This window comes from Thamnophis sirtalis, unplaced genomic scaffold, assembly GCF_051295495.1.
Source record: "Thamnophis sirtalis isolate CommonGarterSnake01/CBP01778 unplaced genomic scaffold, rThaSir2_p1.2 scaffold_1, whole genome shotgun sequence".
NCBI classification, from domain to species: Eukaryota; Metazoa; Chordata; class Lepidosauria; order Squamata; family Natricidae; genus Thamnophis; species Thamnophis sirtalis.
The window spans coordinates 134,503,923-134,523,571 of NW_028261381.1; the positions used below are offsets into that span (position 1 = coordinate 134,503,923).

Sequence of the window (19,649 nt, forward strand, 5' to 3'; positions counted from 1 at the left end):
GCACATCTTTTTTTTTTAAAAAAAAAAGCATGCACTACATATGATTTAGCCTCTAATGTCTCGTAGTTATTTTGTGAATGAATCAATCACTGTGAGATTGTTGTCTCCAGGGTAACTTTCAAAATAAATGGTAATATCATGAAAATAAATGATCATTTGTCTTTCAGTATTCGCACATGTGCTCCACATTTAAATAAGGGCAATTGGTCCAATGGAATGTAGCAGGGTCTTGTCCGCCTCAGCACATCTGTCATACTAATGGGTGTATTTTGTCATTTTCATAAGGCTGAACGCGGGAAGTGGGGGAGATGAAGAGCAAGCAACTCTTGCTGTGATCTACATCCTTTCATGGACAATAATACTTCCTTCCTGACTTGCTTGACAGATCTGTCCTATTTTACAGGCAGCCCTCTTAACTCAAACAGCTATTTATTATCAACAGCAGCTACATAATAGGCTATAGGAACCTACTTGGAAAAGCTTGTCTATATACTTTGAAAAGCTTGTCTACATAGACAACATGCTATTGTAGGACCTAATAATGTCAGACTCAACATTAAAGATTCACTTGTCCACATTCCAATAAAATACTGCAAACTTTTAGTAGTTAGCACAAATTTAACATCAGAATGGAACAGCAGAGTATAATGAGCAGGAATCATGTGGGGGCAGGATCTGAATTGATGAAAGCAGCCATGCCCTTATCAGGATTGTGCACCTATGCGCAAACAGTTTTTAGCTCCTACAAATGCCACTGATCCCCCAAAAAAACACTGACACTGACCTTAGAAGGTTATTCTCAAAGAAAGGAACTTGCACCAGAGGATCCAATGTATAATTAAGAACTTCCAAGAAATTAAAATGTCATGCATATTATATATTATTAGAGACAGACAGACAGACAGAGACAGACAGACAGACACACACACACATACACATACATACATACAGTCAGACAGATATCACTTAAATTATCACACTGAATACATTACTGTTTAGAGTGTAATTTAGAATGTTGGGATGTATTAATCCTGACTTTGTGAGAATTACGGGTAGATTAGATTATTCTCTAATCAATCTGCAATACACCTGGCACCTAAAATTATTTCATCTGTTCTTCTATAGGTACTATTTTGATAAACTGCATTCCAATGGTCATTATTAGTGATGACTAAGACTCTATCTAGGCACGTTTTCTGTGGATATTTTTCAGCTTGTGCAAACTCAGAGTATGGCTAATATTTTAGCAAGAAATTGGATGCGCTTTAAAAAAACTGGACAATATTTGGCAGCAGTCTTGAAAACTGGATCCAAGGACACTAAATTAAATCATATGAAGGTGACAAAATCTCAGAAGGTAACATGATACCAAATTCTCATGATAGGGAACTTAATATACTAGGGCTATACTGCAGGTTTGTACTAATATGAGGAAAAAGAAAACATTTGGAATGGCAATCCACAATTTTTCACGTATATGACATAAGGAACAACAGGATGAACTTGAAATGTCAGCTGTTATTAAATGAATCTCTTGTTTGACATATTGGAAGCGAAAGGCATTAGCTGCTCAAAGGATATAGATATCCATGGGATGACCAGACATGGAAATCCAGTTGAATCCATCTGGGTAAAAATTAAAAGATGGGAAAAGAACAGGAATATTATGTGTTATATTTTAAACCATCAAGCCTGGCAGAATAGTGGGATGGTACTTTAATAATTCAGATTGTTAAAAGTTTAGCAGTAATAGGATACTACTCTATTTGATGGAAGCCCAACTCTGCTTAAATGAAATATCTAAGTTCTTGACTTGTTCTGTTGACAGTTTCATCTTCCCCAAAGCAGAAGAATGCATCTTAATCTGATCACTGGGAATAGAATAAGATGGCTGACGAGATGAAACTAGTAAAAATCCATGGTTGAAATTGAACATATCATCTTGGGATTTATGATACTGAGGAAGGAGAAAGTTGAGTACAATTTCAGAAGAGGAAGTTATGTGGCAATGATGCAAAGATACAGATCTCTTACAAGTAAATTTACTGCAAAAACTAAGAAAGGCATTTCAGTGATGGCTAAAAAGAAATCAAACTCTGAAATTCTTGTGTTTCTTTCTCCTGCTGCATGGCATAACAATCTCAAGGTTTTCTTTTCCTTTTCCATTTTTTAAAAATATAAAAATATTTTTAAACTCTATCAAATCAAAATAGTTATTATAAAAGCACTAAGAGCAGCCCCATTGGGATTTCCAGCCAAGCAAGTGACTAAGAATTCAGGCACCCATAGAGAAACAGGGAGACTGCATTTGAAGTAGATAAGCAAGCCTGCTAATAATGCAATTCTTTGAGGAAAGGGGCTTCAATTACACCTGGGAAGTTGACAAAACCATCTTCTGTAATGATTTGCCACAAGTTAATTGATACATTGTGCAATCCCTACAAAATGTTGCATTGCTTCATTTGTGAGTCAATAAGCTCTGAGAAGAAAAACTGTGTGTGTGTGGGTTTGTGTGTATATGTATACACATACACCTGCATCAATAGTGGGATAAAAATTTTTTACTACCAATTATGTGGGAGTGGCTTGGTGGGTGTGGCTTAGTGGAAGTGGCTTGGTGGGCATGGCAGGGGAAAGATGCTATAAAATTTCCATTCCCTCCCCACTCCAAGGGAAGGTTACTGCAAAATCCCCATTCCCTCAGCTGGGACTTGGGTGTCAGAGAATAGATGGGGGTGGGGCCAGTCAGAGGTGGTATTATCGGTTCTCTGCAAAATTTCTGCTACCAGCTCTCCAGAACTGGTCAGAACCTGCTGAATACCACCGCTGACCTGCATGTACAACATCCACACATACAGAGAGTTATAGTATTGAAAAATTGCACTTCTACATTCTTATTTTGTTCAGATGTGATATTTTTCTTGGATGATCCTCTACTATCTTCCAAAAAGACATTCTGCTTATCTACCTATACAACTTTCAATATCAGAGAATAATACAGGACTGCATATCTAGTTTACAAAGACTTCTCTATTTAAAGTGTTATTTTTGTCTGAAGATGTCCTCTCTCTGAACTCTGATTTAAAGTGATCATTAATGGTTTGGACTTGGACAAAAAATTAAATAAACTCTTAGGTCATTTGATCAAAGTTTCCCTATTATAGAAATATATAAGATATTTCTAATTAATAGCAAACAATTATGTCTAAATTTACACACACACACACATTTATCCATAAAAATCAAGGTCATTTTTATCTTTCTTTTTCTGATGAACTTCTCTTTCCTGGTAATATATCCACAATCACCCTAGAAAAATAGATATTCTCAAGAATATATAAAAACTAACACATTCATTTTTCACAATAGTATTGCATCATTCTATCTTAACCATTCTTTTTCTCTTTCAAAATTAAACTTTAGATAAAATGACTGAATCCTTATTTCTTCAGTGGCTGCTTCAGATTGATTTTCTATCATCTGAAGTAGAAATTCAATTGTTCTCTTGTGATCCCATTTTACCCATTATGCTAGCAAAGCTTAGATTTTCAGGTTATCCATTTTGCCTGAAAGGTCAATAACGTGCTCTAGAGAAAGTGTGAAATGGTTATATGGTTTCCTACAGTGCTCTTATTGCAAAATATATGGTCTCTGGTATCTGTGATTAGTTCCACTGTCCATATCTTACAATCAGAATGATACAACTCTGCTGAGAAGAATTTATAAATCTGATTTAGTACCCTATTGAATAGACAAAGACAAGGAGATAGTAAAAAAAAGAGTAATGCATAATATATAGAACCCCCAAAGTCACAATGAGAAGCATATGGCTATGGCTCCTATCTCTGACATGCACATAATATAAAATGAGGGTGATCATTAAAACACAATGGAGAAAAACACCAACTTCTCTACTCTATCCCTCACCCACAAAGTCAACATTCTGTTTTAATGGTTCTTCCAAACAATGCACCCTCTACATCAGGGGTGTCAAGCTGCCATCATCACAATGATATCACATGGCATTTCGTGACTTTTTCCCCCTTCACTACACAGGGTATGGGCATGGCTAGCATGTGATGCATCCATCCCCAGAGCTGCAAGTTTGATAGCACTGCTGGAGATGGATTTTGAAAACACAACAGGAACTTTAATTCCTTCTGATATAAGGAAAATATATTTATGTAATTTGCAATAGTCTCCTTGAGAACAAAAGCAAACAGTTTTTTCTATTATTTCAACAGCAAACAGTTTTCTGGTCCTGGATCAGTCAAGATTCAGTCTTTCAACAAGGCATAATATAATGCTATGTAATAATCCGATATTTTATGTACTAATCTAAAACTTACATATTGAAACCAAAATACTGATCTCCATATAAAAAAATTGACCACATTATCAGTACTTATAGGGAGGCTTTCTCTGGATAGCTATAGCAGAAGCATGGGTAGTCAAAACAGGTAGAGTTTAGTAATATACATAAATATAAATCTAGAATGTTTTAAAATAATATAGAAAGGAAATTCTGTGCGAGCTCCTATTGGAACCAGAGCTATTCATTTCAGGCTTCTTCCTGATACCAAGACTTTTAGTCCAAGATTTTAGAGATTAAAGAAGAACTGCCTTAAACTGCCTTAAAGTACTGCAGGCCACTTCAGCTGACTGTTATCTGCAGTTCAGCGGTTCAAATCTCACTGACTCAAGGTTGACTCAGCCTTCCATCCTTCCGAGGTGGGTGAAATGAGGACCCAGACTGTGGGGGCGATATGCTGACTCTGTAAACCGCTTAGAGAGGCCTGAAAGCCCTATGAAGCGGTATATAAGTCTAACTGCTATTGCTATTGCTATTGCTATGGGGCTGCCCTTGAAGAGTATTCGGCGACTTCAGCTAGTCCAGAATGCGGCCGCGCGAGCGATTGTGGGTGCACCTCCTTTCACCCACATAACACCTATCCTCCGCGAGCTGCACTGGCTACCTGTCGACCTCCGGGTACGCTTCAAGGTGCTACTTGCCACCCATAAAGCCCTCCATGGTAGTGGATCTGGATACTTGAGAGACTGCCTACTGCCAATTACCTCCACACGACCTATTAGATCTCACCGGTTAGGCCTCCTCCGAGTCCCATCTGCCGGTCAATGTCGACTGGCAACTACGTGGAGGAGAGCCTTCTCGGTGGCATCTCCGACCCTGTGGAACGATCTCCCTGTGGAAATTCGTACCCTCACCACCCTCCAGACCTTCCGCACAGCCCTCAGAACCTGGCTATCCCGTCAGGCCTGGGGTTAAGACTACAACCCGCCCGAATAGTATGAATGTTGTGTTTTAATTATGTATTTGTCTTATACGTTAAAAGTTTGTCTCCCCCCACCTTTTTAAGTTGTAAGCCGCCCTGAGTCCCCCCAGGGAAAAGGCGGCATATAAATAAACTTTAAATCTAAATCTAAAATCTATTGCTAAACAACAAAAACAACAACAAAATATCTTGGTTGACACCTAGTATGCTGGCAGTAACCCGTACCAACCTTCAGCGCCAGTCAATGATATTTGTGATACATTTTTAAATGTTCAGTTGTAGGTGTGACCTGCTTTGTGGGAATGGCTTGCCGGCCATGTGACTGGGTGGGCATGGCCAACTTGTAAAAACTCACTTAACAATGCTCTTGCTTAGCAACCAAAATGTTGGCTCAGAAACTCTGGCATTTGAAGTACGCAAGTCTTAAAGCTGTCAAGTTACAAGACCCCTACACCCCTAACCCTTTAGAAAAAAAACCCAGGGGTGTTCAAACTTTACAGCTTTAAGACTTGTGGACTTCAACTCCTGGAATTTTTTCTCTCACTCTTCATCTTGATGATGTATGGACGGGTGGGGAGAGAGAGCTGGAACTGGTTATAAATGGCACTGTAGATTTGTGGAACCTCTTCTATAGAAGAGGTTAGAACTGGCAGGAACCCACGCTTGCTTTTGAAGTATACCAACTTAACTCCAATTAGTGAAAATCTGAACACATGGGGCAACTTTCACATTGTAGGTCAGTTAATAATATAGATAATTTATTAACATGAATTTTGAATATAAATGACAACTTATGATTTTTCTTTTCCAAAGAATTATTATATTAATGGTAGTATAGACCTGAATATAATACATCAAAGAATAAAGTAATATCTTATTAATATAGCGTATCAGATAGATATAGATTAAACCAGGGGTCCCCAATCCCTGGTCCGTAGACCGGCACTGGTTCGCAGCATGCCAGAAACTGTGCCACACAAACAAGCAAAGCACCATCCACAGGATGCAGGCAGCACGCAAAATCACACCCCCTCCAGGTGGACCAACCTTTCTCCATGGAACCTGTCACTGGTGCCCAAAGGTTTGGTGGCTGCTGAATTAGATACCTAGAGATGATTAGAGAGAGAGGGAGGGAGGGGGAGAGAATGAGATTGAGAAACGTCTGTGGAAGCCTAGAAGCTACTTTATGTTGAGTAAAATCTTAAATTCATCTAGTAACATCTGCATTTATTGCCTAAGACTCTCCAAGGGTTTGTACAAAAGAACAGCAGATGGTCAACCTTGGGTAAAGTCAGAAGCTAAGCAGGATCAAACTTGGTTAGTAACTGAATAGTATTCCTTTGGTTTTATTCATTTGCTAGTCCTCTTGGATTATATCAGAGATCCACCTTTCAGTCATTCTGTTATATTTAGCTAGATAACCTGGGGCATTATATGTTTAATCAAAAATCCTTCCAATTTTGGTGGCATGATAAGATATTTTAAATTTCTATTTGTGTTTCAAGCTTCCATATAACAGGATTGTCCTATGATGTGTACCAAATGTATAAATGTTTTGTTCTTTTTCATATACAGTATATACATTATTTTAAATCAGTATCCATGCACCCATTATTTCCTAAATAATTCTGTCAACTTTGGGATGAGAAGAAATGGATCCATCCAGGCGTTCACTAGGGCTGACATGATAGCAGTGTTCCAATATCTCAGGGGCCACAAAGAAGAGGGAGTCAAACTATTCCAGTTGCAGCTGAATTATAAGAATGTTCTTGAGGAATGTATGTTTATTGCATTTCTCAAAGGTAGTATTCCCCCAAATACTATTAGAACAATTAGTCAAGCAGAAAATCTACCATTCTTCTATTTATCTTCAGTCAAAGGAGACTAACATATTGGATATGCGTACCTTCTCCTAAATCCTTGGTACCTGAAGAACTAGGATTTTAGAAGTGGGAAATTAGATGAATTTCTACCTCAGCCTATGTGTGCCTGCTAGACTGGAGGAAGACATAATTATATTATAATGCAATCAGTGCCTTATAGTCTTTCAGACCAAGCTGTCATGAAGGATAGCAGATTAACAATTCATAATCCTATCCATCTCAGAATATTTTATGCTACTCTATACACTCCATCACCCTCTCTTCATTGAATGCTCAAATCATAAATAAAAGCATTAAAATTCTATTGTACTATCACTTCATCTAGGTTAGAAGGTAAAGCTGAATTGTGGAGTTTTGTTGCACATGATAAATAGACTAGGAAGAGGAGAGAGGGGGGAGAGAGGGAGAGGGAGAGGGAGGAAGGAGGGAGGGAGGGAGAGAGAGAGAGAGAGAGACCCATAATATCTTCCTAAACAAGGCCAGATTCAAAAAGACAATGCTAAAAACAACAATACTTTCCACATATAATCTGACTATAAGATAAGATTATTTTAGGGAATAAAAACTCTTATTAGAGTGCAAGATCTATGAGGTCAAAACAAAAATTTAAATTTGTATTATGGAAACTGGTTGGCTTTGTTGTTCCACATTACCTGGTCATACCTTTGCTGATATACTCATGATTTTCCACATCATTATATCAATAATGTATAGTTCCTTCCAATTTGCAAGATATAATTTTTAAATTAATCAATAGAGCAATAGATTTCAATGAACTTGTTACTAAAATCATGGTAATGTTCTGGAGCGATTAGGGTGTTTAGGAGTGAGACTTCTCTTTTCTGTATGATTGGTTCCCATAGTTGATTGGAAATAAGAAATCCTACGTAGGATTCTTCACATCTCTCCACTTCTTTTTAAGAGATACAAGAAGCAGCTAAGCAAGGTCATTTGTTAGCATAGGGTCGGCTATCATTAATACTCTGATGATACTTAGCTTTACATCTTGACATCTGGCTGGACTGGCAAGCTCCAGATCATATTACTGAAATGACACCATTTTATGGGACCCAGGAAATATGCTTTCTCTGTTCCCATATCTATCCTAGGAAATAGTATCCATCACAAGGTCCTCTTAGTGTTATATGTGGTGCCACTAAGTAACAGAATAATGGAATAGATATGATTTGTACCTCCCAATCTCATTCATGGTTGATTTCTATTGTTTTAACCCTTTTCTTTCCACCCAAAAAACTATTTCCATTTCAAAAATAAACATAATTTAATCTATTAAATACTAATACTAATACAAAATAATTTGAATAAATATAAGAGATGGGGCCCTTCCTACAATGAAGCCAAAAGTACTTAAGATTTGATAAATCTATCAGCTGCCTATCTTCATCTTATTTGAAGCTTCCTAGCAACTTCCATAACTGGGGAGGGGGGCATTTGGAAGGGGAGGTGTAAAAGAATGCTGTAGGAAATTGGGAAGTATGGACACTGACAGGAACCAGAGGTGCCAAATGGAGCCGTCTTCCTGCCTTCAAGGATGCCGACTCTGGGAAAGGAATTTAATACAGTGCCGGAGGCACCAGGTTCCCAAAACATTGTAACAGAACTTGATTGGACTATTCTTCCAGTGGGGAGGGGGTTGGATTTTTGCATGTTTTTTCTTCAGAGCTTGCCTCATTCACACTGCATTCAGCATCTTTCGTAAAAGTACCTTTTTTTCTAACATCTATGGAGTCAACGATCATTCTTTCCTAGGGATTAGTTGTGGCAGTATGATAAGGAAAATAGTATTGGGTAGCTTGTCAAGACCATAGAAGCTTAACATTAACGCAAGAAGGTTAGGAGGGTGAAATAAACAAAAGATATGAAAAATGTAGAAGAGAATTAGTGAGGTATATTTCAGGGCTCATCACCTTTTCAGATCCTGAATACCAATGCACCCAAATTCCCTCCAAATTCACCACAAATCTTATAAAATTGCTAAATCTCATGAGACTTTAGTAACAAACCTTAAAATCTTGCACAATAATGGAGAAATCCTATGAAATTTTGGATGATATTTTGATTACTTTCAATGAGGTCCCACATAGCAGAATCTTGTGACATGAGCATGAGAAACTTAAAATCACACAAGATTTGGAAATATTGAAAAATTAGAGCCATTTATTCCCATCCAAAGTAGGCACATAGTTGCAGGCAATAGCTTCTCTTAAGTACCAAGCAGGGAAGAAGAATGTAGCTGAAAAAATGACCCTCAAAAAGTAACATGGGAACCACTTATCCCTGTGATCCAATTCAGTCATGCTCCATCGTGTAAAATGGATTCCTCTCAGGAAAATCTTTCAAAAGCTTAGGAATTAAAAATTATCTAGTGGGACAAAGATGCAATGAATAAATATTATGGTATGTGTGCTTTAAAGAGTATTACCTTATTTGCAAATCACATTTTCTTCACTTTCTGATGGCTTTACTTTCTAAACACTGAGCCACAGAGTACCAATATACAGTTCAACATGATCCTTCTCCAGTGCTCTCAAAACATTCTGCTGATTCTGGTGAACTTCTACTACCAATCAAATTGTTTTGATTTTCAGCTTTTAAGAAAAGTATAGCATAGAGCTGCTGTTTTTACATTAAATTTTAGTTTCAACAAATTATAATCCTCTTCTTACAAGAGTTCATTTAGTGACCATTCAAAGTTACAATAGGTCTGGAAAAAGTGACTTATGACCGTTTTTCACACTTACGACCATTACAGCATCACTATGGTCACATGAACAAAATTCAGACACTTGGTAACTGGTTCATATTTATGATGGCTGCAGTGTCCTGTGATCAGCTTTTGCAATCTCCTGACAAGCAAAGTCGATGGGGAAGCCAGAATCACTTAACCACCATGCTATTAACTTAATAAATGCAATGATTCACTATGAACAACTGTGACAAGAAAAGTTGTAAAATCATGCAAATGTTTCAACATACATTTTGGGGCTCGGTTGTGGTCGTAACTCAAGAACTACAATACCTGTATATGAAAGTGAGGGTAAATTAAAAAGAAAACATGTAATGATCCAACCAGCAGCTTTTTAACTGGCTGTTGTTGTTTTTTTAATCTATTGTACAGGAAAATCAAATTATTCTCATGTAGTCCTGAATAAGTCCAAGTTTTCAGCATAACCAATTTTCTCCTGATAACTACATCACCTTTATAGGATAACCTAATCTATTTGAGGTATCGCGTTCTTAGCTTAATTGCATTACTGTAAAATATAAACAGTACATAGCAGAGCCTAGGAGAAAACAGGTGATTCAGATCTCAGTGGGCAGTTTTTTAAAGTAGGAATCATAAGTATCTAAGCTGGGAGAGGGGGTTGTCATATAGTTGACAATCGGACAAAACATCAGCAATATCTTTGATGGCTGGGATACTATATACCAAGGTGGTGCAGTGGTTAGAGTGCTGTACTGCAGCCACTTCAGCTGACTGTTATCTGCAGTTCGGCGGTTCAAATCTCACCGGCTCAAGGTTGACTCAGCCTTCCATCCTTCCGAGGTGGGTAAAATGAGGACCCGGATTGTTGTTGGGGGCAATATGCTGACTCTATAAACTGCTTAGAGAGGGCTGAAAGCCCTATGAAGCGGTATATAAGTCTAACTGCTATTGCTATATACATGTCCTCTCATGCTATGGCAAGGTTTGGAAGCACCCATATTTGGCCATAGACTCCAACAACTTCAATCTTGCTCAAGAATTCTGAGAATTGTATAATAGCAATAGCACTTAGACTTATATACTGCTTCATAGTGCTTTTCAGCCCTCTCTAAGCAGTTTACAGAGTTAGCATATTGCCTCCAACAACCTGGGTCCTCATTTTACCAACCTCAGAAGGATGGATGGTTGAGTCAACCTTGAGCCTGGTGAGATTCAATCTGCCAAACTGCTGGCAGCCAGTAATCAGCAGTAGTACTGCAGTCTAACCACTGTGCCTCCGTGGCTTGTAAAACTCATTGACTGGTATTTGGAAAATAGTTTTGTTCTTAGCCAACCAACCTAAATATCTGTTTCTTGCCAATAACTCCATGCCACTTTGAACATAACTTATAATACCTCAAAGAGCTATACCTTGCCCATGAAAATGACAAATTACCCTTTGTAATCAAAATGTGCAGAGCAAAGCAAACCTTGAAGATTAGGAGAATGTTTTAGTGGTGTTCCAATTGTGTTTCTGAAGAGGCAGAAATTCTGGTGAGGAATTATCTGCTGTCTGGATTTATTCTATATAGATGCAATTTCCGAAATCAATGTGCACAGTTAAAAGGATCTGCACAAAACATCACTTTTTAAAGATGGTTTAAATCTAGTTACAACTTGGGACTAATGTTTATTTTCTTTTTGTATCTCATTCATATTATTATTTTTTGTTAATTAAAGGCATATTTTATCTAAACTTTCTGAGTTCATTATTGTACCACTTCTTCCCATCATCAATTTACTCTTTATATCATTTTTCTTGATGGAAGAGATCACAATTTATTTATTTGTTTCTTTGTTTATCTGTCAAATTTCAGGACTTACCAAAATGAGTCTGGCTGGTATCAAAAGTCTGGAAAAAAGAAGTACTATCCATGCAATTATAGCAGTGGGGGGAAACTCCAAAACATTACATACCTCAATATGTAAGGCTGTGTTGTTGTCTAGCAGTTCTTTAGATTTATGCATTACTGACTTTCGTATGTTCTCTTTTTTTCTTTTCCCTTTTTAGGAAAAAAGAGAGCTAAGAAAAATTATTCCTGGCTGTTGGTAAGATTTTTTAAAATTTTAATATTTTTATGGTTTCATTGGAGTTTGTATTTTAAGGGTCTTTAATTACAAAAATGTGCTATTGTAACTGGGGTTTTTTTTTTCTTTTATGTTTGGGTGTGTAGTTTCTACCAGGATGGTGTAGAAATGTTATAAACATACTCTCTTGTACTTGAAAAATTTGATATCATTAAATGTTAGAAAGACATAACTCAATATTTCTTTGTTAGCTCAGCAAATACAATGTTGACCAAAGAGATACTCTTGCATTGGATATTGTCTACCTGCCATTAAAATTTGTATTATGTCTTTTAAAAAACACAAAGATTTATTTAATTTCCTTCAAATATTTACCCAACCATCCTTGGTTCATAGCAGAACTGATCCACTGGCTCTGTTAGGTAAGCTCCCCGTTGGGAGAGCGAGTGCATTCAGAGAAGCGTTGTGAGAGTTGTGTTGGAGAACACACAAACCAGCATACAGAGACACTGCAGTTTAAATGGGCTTTTACTTTCGTGGAAATAGAGGTATCAGAGTCCATCAAACAGTCCAAGTCATACATGGATAAGACAGTCAGTCATCAATGTCTTTCAGTTAAGGGATAATCCAAATAACATAGTCCATAATCATACAAACAGTCTGGTACTCAAAGTTTGCTAGCAGTTGCAAAACTTACAATAGCTCACGGCACTTTCTAACAGCCAGCTTCCAAAACACTCAGATCAGATCAGCCCAACATCTAACAAACAGAGAGCTAACAGTCATTCTGGCTCCCTCTTATGGCCGATTGAGGAAAACAGCAACCAATCACATTTTACAGTATGATTTAAAGAAACAGGTATAGCATTGTTACATGGTTTATATATTGCCAACCCAACCGTTAGATTATATTCCTAGCAGGCACCATCACCAATATCAAGAAAACTCAGGCACAGCAGAAAATGAATGTTCTCAATGCCAAATAGTTTTCCTGGAAGATTACACTTAAGTTTTCAGAAGCAAGTGATCTCACATGCTTCATAGATGAAGGGAAAGTGCACATCCCAGGGAAAGCTGAATGCACATATTAGCTGAATACCTGGATCTGCACAAAATATATCCTTCGGCAGCAATTCAGATGAAGATTTTTAAAAAATTCAAAAATAGAAACAGTTCAAAGGTGACAGAAAGCACTGTTTGACTTTTTAAAGAGAATTTTTATTGAATAATTATTTAACAAGATAAAAGCAGTACAAATATTAGGAAACTATATAAAGAAATTGAAGGGGACAGTGAATAAGAAAACAGAAATAGAAATAAATTATAAAGAAGTAGCTCCCAATCTTTTTTTCTGTGCTTATAAATCCATTTATATTTTACCCCAAGATTGCATCATAATTTCCATCTTTCCATAAGTGACTCTTTCTAATACTCAGATTCATCAATCACAAATTCTTCATCTCTCTCCCCCCCCCCCCGGTCTCTCTCTATTTTTTTCTCACTTGCATATGTGATACAATGGTGGGTTGCAGACGGTACACCCCAGTACGGGCGTACCGGAGCCTGCCTGGAGCACCGGGTACCATTCGGATCGTCCGCTCCAGAGAGCTCACCCGCCCACTTACCTGTCTTTAAACTCTTCAGTACTTCCGCGCACGCATATGGCACATACAGTACCTGCGTGATGCTCTGCCGAGCAGCTGGAGAATCGCAGAGGCTTGTGGAGTCATCGCTGGACAGTAAGACGCATGCACGTGTGGGCACTTGCTGCACGCATTCATGTGGAGGTTGCAACGGGATCCGGAACCCACCACGATGTGATAGTTTATTCCAACCTTTAGCTGTTAACTACATGGCCTATGTTCCAGATACTACCCTTTGGGGGAGCCAGCAAAATAAATCCAAAAGAATCAGTAGGAGAAGGCAACAGAGTGTGGGAAATAGTTGCTCTTCCTGTTGCATGCCTTATTCTGTATTTTTATGCAACACTTATTTTTTTTGTCTGATTTCCCTTCCAGGGCTATTATGTATATGTAAACATCTCAAAAGAAAGAGGGGTCCTGCTTTCCGGCACCAAACGCCGAAAAAGGAGAGCTTTGCTTGCATACTTTGCATACCTGTGGGCACTCATCTGAGACACAACCCAAAAGAGGAGCTGCCCAGGGAACATGCACATGCAGAAAAATGAACTTCTGGTTTCCGGCACATGCATAAGTGCTGGCTAACAAGTCTTCTGGTTACTGCCATGCATGCAGATGTGCCAATCAGCTGGCCAGTGTGCATGCTCAAACCAGAAAATGGAAGACCAGCTCTTCCTGTTTCTGGCACTGCCACATGCACAAAGGATAGCTGATCATCATGTGCCCATGCGTGCCAGAAACCCAGAAGAAGAATGGGTGATGCCACATGTGCTAGGCAACATGGCTCCACGTGCCACTTTGGGCACGCGTGTCATAGGTTCACTATCATGGTTCTAGATGCTGCCAAGCCATGGATGGAATACTATATATGAACTAACAAATTATCATTTACTGGAATGCAGACACCAATATTTTCTAGCCCTGTCTGCTATAGAATGCTCTCTGCTCCTCCAAGTAGGTAGGTCCGAAACAGAAAAGAAAGCTGGAACATAGCAACCAGGAGGTTGGGCTCTTGGCCATATGCTCCCAAATTAAGAGGAAAATTATCTATAGAAGCAAAGATACTGAATGGGATCACTTTTAATGGATAGTTCTCAGACTGTTAAAGATTGAGATTGAGAAGGTCAGGAGGTACATAGCCAGCTTCAAGCTTCTTCATTAGCAATAAAAAGATTTGTTAGCTTGCAGGAAGGTAGTTAGAAAGAAGACACAGAAGCATCTGCACCATTGTCCCTTGGGATATATTACTGTTCATTTGCCAGAATTCTTACAATCCTTATCCCTTCCTTCTCAATGACATTTGCTAAAGGGATCACGGGAATTATGCTGGTAAAAGAATCACTTCTGTTTCAGCTAGATGCCAAATAGATTCATTTTTTAAGAAAATGGCTCTCCTTATAGCCTCATGTTATGACAGAACTGTGAATTGCACACAATGGACAAAATAACATTTCTCAGCTAACTTTCATCGCAGTGTGTGATTTGAAGAAGAATAAGATGAGCACTAAAATAATCATTCATATTTTCAAATACTTACTTTGAATATTTCATTCTTCATCTTAAAAACCAAGAGTTTTTTCCACCTTAAAATTTAGAGCAAAGTTATAAAAGGAAATGAGTGAGGGTAAATACTGTATTCATATCTACTACTATTTTAGTGGTTTTGATTCTAATTGCTTTGCTATAAGAATTCCACCTATTTCCTTTTTTTTTCAAAAGAAATTTTTATCAGCTGTGGTTTGATCTGAAATGTCAGTTACTATGGCAACCACATTTACTTCTTTGAATGCTTAATTTTAGGGAATTCAAAAAAAGTTCATCTTTCCTGTCAAGAAGTAATCTAATCCTGAATATAACTATAGTGTCATTTTGGATTGAGATGTATTTCTAGTTTTACTTGATTCTATCACTTTACGCTAGAAATAAAATTAACTCTTTGCTTTTTCTCTTGTATAAACTCATTCAAAAACTCAACAATTAGAAGCAGAAAATGAAATGTCCTGCTCAATTATCACATATTATTTTAAAACTTTGTTATTCTTTACTGTAACATCACTATCTGGAGAATGTTTATTGTGAAATTCAAAGACTTTCGCTTTAATAATTAAGTTTCAAATGTATACAATTCTATGTATACTTTAAAAAAAAGTAAATTTAGCTAAAATCAGCTGAGCTTACTAGTTGAATAAATATAAGGCTGCTACTTGAAGTCTTTTATTTTCTAAGTGGCAAAAATATCAAATGACCTCATAACACTCAGCTAAGAATGCAAAAAGATGAATTCTGAATGCAAGAATATTTTTTTAAAAAGTTGCATACCAATTCCTGTTTGCTATTTTTATAGCAGGATTGTGTTAAATTGGGAATTGGTAAGAAATCTTATCAAGGAAGAATCACTAATAGAATGTGTGTTTTTCAATACAGTTTTTCTTCAATTGCTCTCCCTTGTCTTGGGAGATATAAAATATCTGTTCTGGATGAGGTCAAAGACCTATGCAAGCCAGAATCCTATTTCCTAAAGTAACCAAGCAAAATAACCATCTTTCCAGAAGAGAGCACATTTTATAGGCAGAAAGCTCCAAGTTTAGATAAAAATACATACACAAAAAGTGTTGATTTGGTCCAGTGATTATGGCAGTGGTCTACCACTGGGGACATCCAGGTTCTGAAGCCACCTTAGGAACAAAGCCAGCTAGGTGATCTTGGGCCTGTTCCTCTCTTTCAATCCTAGGAAGGAGACAATGGCAACTCACTGCTAGATAATGTGTCAAGAAAAAAAATCATGACTAATCCCATGCAGTTGTCAGGAGTCCAACCTCTCTTAAAGGCACACTTATAAACAAAAAAGTTATAGTTAATGTCAAAGATATCTGCTCAAGACATTGGAAAACAATTGTCAAAGTAAATAGACCATACTGAACAATATGAGCCAGTAGTTCAATTTATCAATCTAAGACAATGATAGCAATCTGAAGATGGGCTTCAGTAGACCGCCTGCATTAGAGGCAGAAAGTCAATCTAATGCAGTGGTGGGTTCCTACAGGTTTTGCCGAACCAGTAATGGTTTGGCAGCCTGGATTGCTAGAACCGGCATTGACCCAGGACCTCCACGCCAAGTGGCACCATAGGCGCTGCCATCTTGTTTTTTCTGTGCATGGACACAATAATTTTTATTGTACTGCGCATGTGCGCACATTGCACATCAAGTGCATGTGCACGGCACACCCAAAAGCAATAGTGACGGCCAGAACCCAGCCCAGTCCAATCCCTAGTACTTGAAACTTTTTAAAAAAGGCATGTGCCAAAGTGGCAATCATCTTTAACTGAGATCCCAAAGGGTCACTGCCAGCTGGAAATCTGGTCTGGGTTATGGTAAAGTATCAGTTAAAACAATTTCATATTATGCATTATTTTTATAGTGCTATTAATGCACATTTTTCTCTCTTCAGCTTTTGCATAAAAGGATATAGTATTTAGAAAACTCTAAAGTGGCAGTCTCCAACCTTTCTGGCATTAGAGACCGGTTTCATGGAAGATCATTTTTCCATGGATTGGGGCGAGATGGTTTCACATGCAACCTAGATCCCACGCATGTGCTGATGAAGCTTCGCTTGCTCACCCACCACTTGTGCTCACCCACCACTTGTTGTCACCCACCAATTCATACTGGTTCATGCCCTAGGATTGTGGTCCCCAGCTGTAAACAATTGAAACTGATACTTCAGGATCAACTGTCCATCTGTGTGTGTGTGTGTGTGTGTGTGTGTGTGTGTGTGTGTGTGTGTGTGTGTGTTCCAACATAACTCTGGAACGCCTTGAGCAATTTCAACCAAACCTGGTACATAATGACTTTCTCTCTGGAAACAAATATTGTGGGGGTAAGACACGCCTAGCACCCCTTGGGGTTTGTGTTCTGTTAAGATACAGCCTGTTGTGCCTTAAAATGGCTTCTACCATACTGGTGTAAAATTGATTCTATTGTACAGCGTAGTGCAGTTGCCATGGTAATGGCTTCACAGTACTCCACAAGGGGGCTCCCTCTGGTAAGGGGGAAAATCCAACATTACAAATTACATTTGGTCCGGGATTATTTTTGAGGACAAATGCATGGATTAGGATAAATAAATACCCTAGCAATGCCAGGTTATCAGCTAGTTGTGAATAAAAATAGGACAAGAGATTGGAAATCTGCAAATCTGCACCTCTAGCAAGGAAGCATTCAAACTCTTATGCCTTACAGTTCAAATATTTAAGAGCTGGTATTTTGCTGTTGAAAATATTTATCTGTGGAAACATGTTAAGATGGGAGCCTACAGCAATTATTAAATGTTATTCTAATTTGAAAAGTATAAGATTAGCAGGAGAGAATCTTTTACAATCTATAACAATAAACACACAATGTAGCTTAATCAGCAGCAAATCACATATTGCTTCCAATCAAAAAAATATGTTTCTAAGGAGGGAAATTGACACAGCAGGAGTTGTGCATGTGCTCTAATTTTATATATTCATTTGATTTGAAGATTGCAAATTATTCCCCCAGGAAAATCAAACACTCCAATTAAAGTGCTAACAGTCAATCTGTCCCAGAATGCAAAAGGTAAATGTGTCAACTTGCAATGTTATAGTCTTAATCGCCTACTCCCTGCCCTCTGTCCCCACAATACTTTTTTAGTTCCAGAGTCACTTATTACTAGGGTTGTACATAGGCAATTTAACTCACCTTGAAACCAGATTAAATGATTAGAGAGAAAAATAGCCTGTATTATCCTACATTGGCACTCAAATCACTCAGACTGAGATCTGCATTAGCTGGAAACTCTTTATAACCTAAAATCTTTAAATCTATTTTAGTGAGTCATCAAGAATTGACCAAGAAAATAAGCCAGAATGATTTTGACATTCTATCTCAAGTTTAATAATTCAGCATCTGAAAATAAGAAAAATTATGTTGTTCAGATATAAGAAAAACGGGGAAATTATGTGGTCCAACCACAAGCTTTATTTGATTATGCTAAGTTCTGTAATAAAACTACATTTCTGTAATTGAACATAATTAAAAGCTCATAAAATTAGAAGCCTTGTTTTCTTAGCAAAGAGAGCAATGTCCTCATCTTAATGCAAATGCATTTCCACTAAAAATCTTTTTTATTGTGTAATGAACCCCACTGTATCTTTCACTAATGTCAAATAAAAATCAGAATAGAATAGAGAGTTGGAAGGGACCTTGGAGGTCTTCTAGTCCAATCCCCTGCTCAGGCAGGAAACCCTATACCATTTCAGACAAATGTTTGTCCAATCTTTTCTTTAAAACTTCTAGTGTTGGAGTATTCATAACTACTGAAGGCAAGTTGTTCCACTGCTTAATTGTACTAACTATCAGCAAATTTCTTCTTAGTTCTAGATTCCTTCTCTCCTTGATTACAATGGAAGGTAGTTTCCTTCCATTGCTTTTTGTCCTGCCTTCAGGTGCTTTGGAGATTAGCTTAAGAGCCAAGGTGGCGCAGTGGTTAAATGCAGCACTGCAGGCTACTGCTAGATCAGCAGGTCAGCGGTTCAAATCTCACCGGCTCAGGGTTGACTCAGCCTTCCATCCTTCCGAGGTGGGTAAAATGAGGACCCAGATTGTTGGGGGCAATATGCTGACTCTCTGTAAACCGCTTAGAGAGGCCTGAAAGGCCTATGAAGTGGTATATAAGTCCACTGCTATTGATTCCCTCTTCTTTGTGGCAACCCCTGAGATATCGGAACACTTCTATCATGTCACCCCTAGTTCTTCTTTGCATTAAACTAGACACACGCAATTCTAGCAACCGTTCTTCATATGTTTTAGTCTCCAGCCCCTAATCATCTTTATTTCTTGGGGAGAAGATTGAACACTAGCATGTAGCACAAGTGCTAATTAGGACATGCAATGGGAAATAGCTGTTCCCTTGCTTACCTGAGTTTCTTAATAAAACTATTGCTCTCTAATGTGAGAGGAATAAAATTTAATAATTGTATGCACTGCTTTGTTTATCAGGGATTCAGATCATGT

The 19,649-nt window shown here is 37.9% G+C and overlaps 1 long non-coding RNA gene across 1 annotated transcript in view; it reads left to right on the forward strand.

Annotated features, from left to right (window-relative positions):
* LOC148049740 (uncharacterized) overlaps positions 1-19,649 on the forward strand; it is an 84,089-nt gene that overhangs the window by 9,413 nt on the left and 55,027 nt on the right. The window contains exon 2 of the long non-coding RNA XR_015697986.1: positions 11,956-11,993. This is a non-coding gene — a long non-coding RNA (uncharacterized LOC148049740). The remainder of the gene's footprint in view (positions 1-11,955; positions 11,994-19,649) is intronic.